This window comes from Macaca thibetana, chromosome 14 (genome assembly GCF_024542745.1).
Source record: "Macaca thibetana thibetana isolate TM-01 chromosome 14, ASM2454274v1, whole genome shotgun sequence".
NCBI classification, from domain to species: domain Eukaryota; kingdom Metazoa; phylum Chordata; class Mammalia; order Primates; family Cercopithecidae; genus Macaca; species Macaca thibetana.
The window spans coordinates 116175039-116181038 of NC_065591.1; positions in this window are offsets into that span (position 1 = coordinate 116175039).

The following is a 6000-nucleotide window of genomic DNA, read 5'->3' on the forward strand; positions in this document are numbered from 1 at the left end:
TCGGGAGGCCAAGGCAGGAGAATTGCTTGAACCCGAGAGGCAAATGTTGCAGTGAGCCGAGATCACACCACTGTACCGCAGCCTGGTGACACAGCGAGACTCCGTCTCAAAAAAATAAATAAAACAAATATAGCTACTCGGATTGGCAATTATTTATGCCTGTGATGCTATCAGAAGAGGTTGTACATGCAGAATACAATACTTCAGAGTGTGAAATTATTTTCATGAATGAAATATGCTTCAAAGTAAGCAGCCTCTGTTGTGTAGAGCCAAAAAATTAAAGCCTGCTGGGGAGTGATGTTATTGTAATAAAAATTTCAGGAGTCACCACACACTTTGACAAAGGACTATTAACACTGCAAGACCATCAGATTACCACAGAAAGTGTATGAACTACAACCCTAAGGGGGTCAGATATAATGGGGAAGGTATGAGAATCTGCCACTATTCTACCCCTGAAGACACACTCCTATCTCAGAAGGCTTCTGACCAAAAAGTATAGGATCTTATACAAAAATTAACTAAGATGGATTAAAGACTTAAATGTAAAACCCCAAACCATAAAAAACCTAGAAGAAAACCTAGGCAATATCATTCAGGACATAGGCCTGGGCAAAGACTTCATGACAAAAAGTGTAGCATCTTACACCACTGAAACTATATTACTAAGAAGTATGGTCCAGTTTAATAAACCAAATAACCCAATTTTGGAAGTTATCAGAAAAACTTGTTTATTAATTCCTCGAAATGATAGAAAATATGCTCACCTGGGCCCTTAACAAGCAGTCGGTAGGAAAGTATGATTACTGCAGTGCTGTTGTTCCAATAATGAGTTTAGAGCCACTTGCTTTTAGATTGCTTGGGTAACATAGTCAATGCTATAATGTGCTACCCAGATATGCCCCCTTCTCCCCACTCTTTCAGGACTTAAAGCTGCCTGTATTCTAAGAACTGCCCTCAGCATTAAATTTGTGCCTTCCCTAGGGGCAGCCCCCATCTAATGCCTAGTCAGTGTTCTGGTACCAGGGCTGATCCCTTACCTCAAATTTAGACAGTTTTGCAGAGCCATCCCAGCTCTCACCCAAGGGATTGGCTAAACCTTTATTGCAACCTTATCGCAGTTCAACCTCATCTATCCTGTCCTGCTTCTCTTCCTTACAGGTATTGTTCCCGAATGCATTCTCTAGTAAACCACCTATGCAAAACTATGCCCAAAAAACCTGACCTATGACTGATTAAGTTGCGAATCTCTGGCATACTTGCACATTTTTAAACCCTTTGCTTCCTCTAATGTGACCTGTATAAAAATTCAATGATAGGCATACATGCTTGTCAGGGGCTAATCTATAACAGAAAAAAACATACATTTCTTCTCTAAATGAATTACAATTACCAAAGCCCCAACTAGTAATGCTATGGATTCAGTTGCGTTCCTCTCAAAATTCCTATGTTGAAGTCCTATAACCCCTAATATGATGGTATTTAGAGACAGACTTTGGGAGATAATTACGATTAAATGAGGTTAATGAGGGTGGAGTCCCTTATAAGGGTAGGCCCTTATAAGAAGAGACACCAGACAGCTTGCCTCCGACCCAGCCTCCACTCACACAGGCACCAAGGAAAGGCCATGTGAGCACACAACGAGAAGGTGGCCGACTGCAAACCAGGAAGAGAGCCCTCGCCAGAACTCAACCATGCTGGCACCCTGATCTCAGACTTCCAGTCCCAAGAACTGTGAAAAAATAAATTTCTGTTATTAAGTTACCCAGCTTATGCTATTTGTTATGGCATCCTAAAAAGACCAAGATAAGTAACAACTGAACACCTAATATGCACAAAACTTAATACCATGTCAGTGCCTGCCATCTTTTCTGAACCACTGACATAGCTCTTCCTTTCTAATGTTGCTATAATGTACATACCTGAGTGACGAAGGGAAGAGAAAATTGGAATGGATGAGCTGATGGTGAGGGCTCTGGAGTAATTATTGGATATTAAAATGGGAGAAGGGTAGCAATGATCAGCTGCCATGTTGAGCCTCATATCAGAATTTTCTAGGGGTGACCATTTCCTGATTATTTAGCATCACTTCCACTTTTCCACCTTCTCCCTTTCTACTAGTAACTAACTTTTCTTTTTGTTTCTAGAACATGCATTAACCCAGAACAAAGGTTGACCCAAACCTGGAGATAAATCTAGATTAGTTTAAGCCAATCAGCACCTTCCATCACTCAGCAGCCTGTCATTATTTCTGAACCCATAATTTAGGACCATTTAATTAGGATAGTATTTCACAACCAGGGGTGATTTCACCCCCCAGGAGAAACTTGGCAATATCTGGAGACATTTTTGGTCATCACAACTCCATGTGGAAAAGGGGAGTGCTGCTGGCATCTAATGGGTAGATGTCAGGGATGCCGCCTAACATCCTGTAATGCTCAGGACAGATCCTGCCACAACACGTTATTATCTGGTCCAAATGCCTCGAGTACCAAGGTTTGAGACCAGCCTGGATAACATGGTGAAGGCCCAACTCTGCCAAAAATATAAAAAATTAGCCGGGCATGGTGCCACATGCCTGTGGTTCCAGGCTACTCGGGAGGCTGATTTGGGAGGATTGCCTGAGCCTGGGAGGTGGAGGTTGCAGTGAGCGGAGATTGCGCCACTGCACACCAGCCTGGGTGACAGAGTGAGACCATGTCTCAGAAATAAATAAATAAATAAAACTGTAGAGGATGAAAAAAGTACATAAATCATGGTCCTTTCCTCAAGGAAAAATAGACATTCACCAAGGAGATAAAACATACATCCACAGAAAAGTTATACCACAAAAAGCACAAACCATAAAAGAAACATCTGATAAATATGATCATATTAAAATTAAAAACTTTCATATATCAAAAAACACCATAAGCAAAGTGAATAACACAGCACAGAATGCGAGGAGATATTTGCAATTCAAAATGCATAAAATTAACAAATGATTAGTATCCAGAATATAAACTCCTACTCAGTGTAAAAGCTTTGCATGAGAACAGTAAACACTAAATTCATGATAGTGATTATCGTAGGGGAGGAACAGTAAGAGAACAGGATTGAAGAAGAAGGCCTGAAGGACGACAAGTATATATATGTTTTATTTCTTTAAAAGAAATGAGACAATGCTAAGATTTAATGAAGCTGGATGATGGGAATATGAATATCTCTTAAATTATCTTCTATTCTTGTCTATATGTTTCAAATATATTTCACCAAAAAAATTTTTTTTAAGAATTCCTACAAATCAGCAAGAAAAAAATCTCAAAAATTAAGCAAAAAACATGAGCAGCCGGGAGAAGTGTCTCATGTCTGTAATGCCAGCTCTTTTAGGAGGCTGAGGCAGAAAGATTACAAGGTCAAACGTTCAAGACCAGCCTGCGCAACATAGCAAGGCCTCATCTCTACTAAAAATAAAAACTTTTTAAAAAAATTAGCCTGACATGGTGGCACAGGCCTGTAGTCCCAGTTACTTGAGAGGCTGAGGTGGGAGTATTACTTGAGCCCAGGAGGTCGAGGCTTCAGTAAGCCATGATGGCACCACTATGCTCTAGCCTGGGCAACAGAACCACATCCTGTCTTAAAAAAAAAAAAAAAAAAAAAAACATAAGCAGAAGAGAAACTCAAGTTCAATAAACATATGGCAAAATGATGCTCAGCCTCCTCCACAAAGGAAATGCAAATTAAGCAATAGTGAGATATAATTTCTCATTCATAGATTGGCAAAATTAAAACGTCTGACAATACTAAGTGGATGATGTGGAACGACTGGAACTCACTTATACTGCTCTTACAAATGTAAATGGGCACAATAGCTAATAAACACAATGATAAGCACACTTAGAGTTTAAGAGGGTCAATATATAATACCCCTTCTTCCCAACCCAAACTCTGAACCAATTGAGGGAAACTAAGGAGGAAAACAGGGATGAAAAGGAAGTGTTCAGGCCAGGCACAGTGGCTCACACCTGTATTTCCAGCACTTTGGGAGGCTGAGGTGGGAGGATGGCTTGAGGCTAGAAGTTTGAGACCAGCCTGGGCATCATAGCAAGACCCCATCTCTATAGGAAAAAAAAGCAAGGTAGTATTTAGAAACAGAATATTCAGATTGGACTATGACTTAATTTGATCAGTAGTTAATATATAGCCCAGAACAGATCATGAGACTCTCTCCCACATATGAATACCATTGCTGCCTGGACTTTGTGTCTCCTCATATTGGGAAGAAAGTGAAAATACCTTTGTTTGTAGGAAGGTAGAAACAATTTTGTGGCTGTATGGAAATTTAAGTGAGTTTAGTCGTGTGCATATGAATCCGAGTAGCAATAGGGGTAGACCATACCAATTACTAAGCTGTAGGTGCTCAGCTTCCAGTCCCACTTCTAGTTGGCTTTGTGATGCTGAAGTCGGGCTCTTCAAACCACATTTGTCCCCTGCCAGGTGGAATTTTTTAGGCTTGGACAGTAGGAGTCCTTAGAGGAGCCTTCAAGGCTGGAAGTGGAGAGTGGCACAATCTTCCAATGCCTGTCGGTATCACGTTGCTTCTTCCTCACTCCTGAGCAGCAATTCAGTCCAGGAACAGTGGAATCCAGTGTCCTAACACTTGCATTCGGCCTCATCATGCTCCCCCAGAAATACCAGCCCCAGCCTATCAGGTTCTTCCTCAGAGAACTGAGTTTCAGCTCCCTGAAGCTATCTCTCCAAGTTTCTGAGTTTTAGTAATTCCGGGCTTCGGGCCTAGGGGTGGTAGCTGCTTCTTGAAGTTTCTGTCTCCATAATAGCTATGTCTTCTCTCTGAGCTTTCTCAGTCACTATGTTAACAATTCTTTATACCTGACTAACCATTATTTACATTAAATTCTATCTGTTAAAATAAGTGTAGTGGTTTCTGTCTCCTGATTAGACCATGACTGATTTGGATGGAAATAAAAATGTCTGATTTATTTACTTAGAAAGATGGATTGGAGACTTCTAGATTAACACGAACGACTGAAAATATACAGCTAATTCTGCATCCTCCAAAAACTCCATTACAACAACAGCAAATGATTTTAACTAACACATGGGTAGGGCAACAAGAAATAAGACAACATCGACACGTTTTGAAAGCCGGAAACCAAATTCATTCAACAGAACTATGAGAGCCAAATCCCAAACCCACCATGAGGAAGGCTGAGAATCAACACAATTAGCATCACAAAATTCACGAACAGCACAGGATTAGCAAGTACCAGGTACTGCCAGAACTAGAAGTAGAAGTCGGATCCCAGCACTTTGGGAGGCCAAGGCCGGTGGATTACTTGAGGTCAGGAGTTCCAGGCCAGCCTGGCCAACATGGAGAAACCCTGTCTCTGCTACAAATACAAAAAAAAATTAACCAGGTGTGGTGTTGGGCACGTGTAATCCCAGCTACTCAGGAGGTTGAGGCAGGAGAAGTGTACTTGAGCCTAGGAGGTAGAGGTTGCAGTGAGCCAAGATCATGCCACTGCATTCCATTCTGGGCAACAGAGAGAGACACTGTCTGAAAAAAAAGTGGAAGTCGAGAGGGCTAAATTTCAAAAACCATGGGTAAAAGCTGTTTGAGAAGTATTTGATCCTTAGATGCCACTGGAAGCCTGCCCCTCTCTCATACTGGCAGAAATCTGCAGGTGTAGAGTCCAAAGGAAATAGAATGGTCTCTAGACTGGAGGGTACCAGGCCCCTTTGAGGACGGAAATACCATGCCGGAAGAAGAGGATTCAGCGGTCACGGGCGTTCTGGATCATTAAGTACAGAGACTTCCAATCGTCTTTCCCAAACACTCCCCAGAGCACTGGTGGAAAGATCCTAACCTTCTAGATGTGAGATTGGAAGGTCCTTCTCTGAAAACATCTGGCCTAAAGATGACTGACATTAGGAGTTCTCAACAAATGTCCAATCAAATCACTTTGAACTCCAACTTGAGACCACCCAAACCACATGATC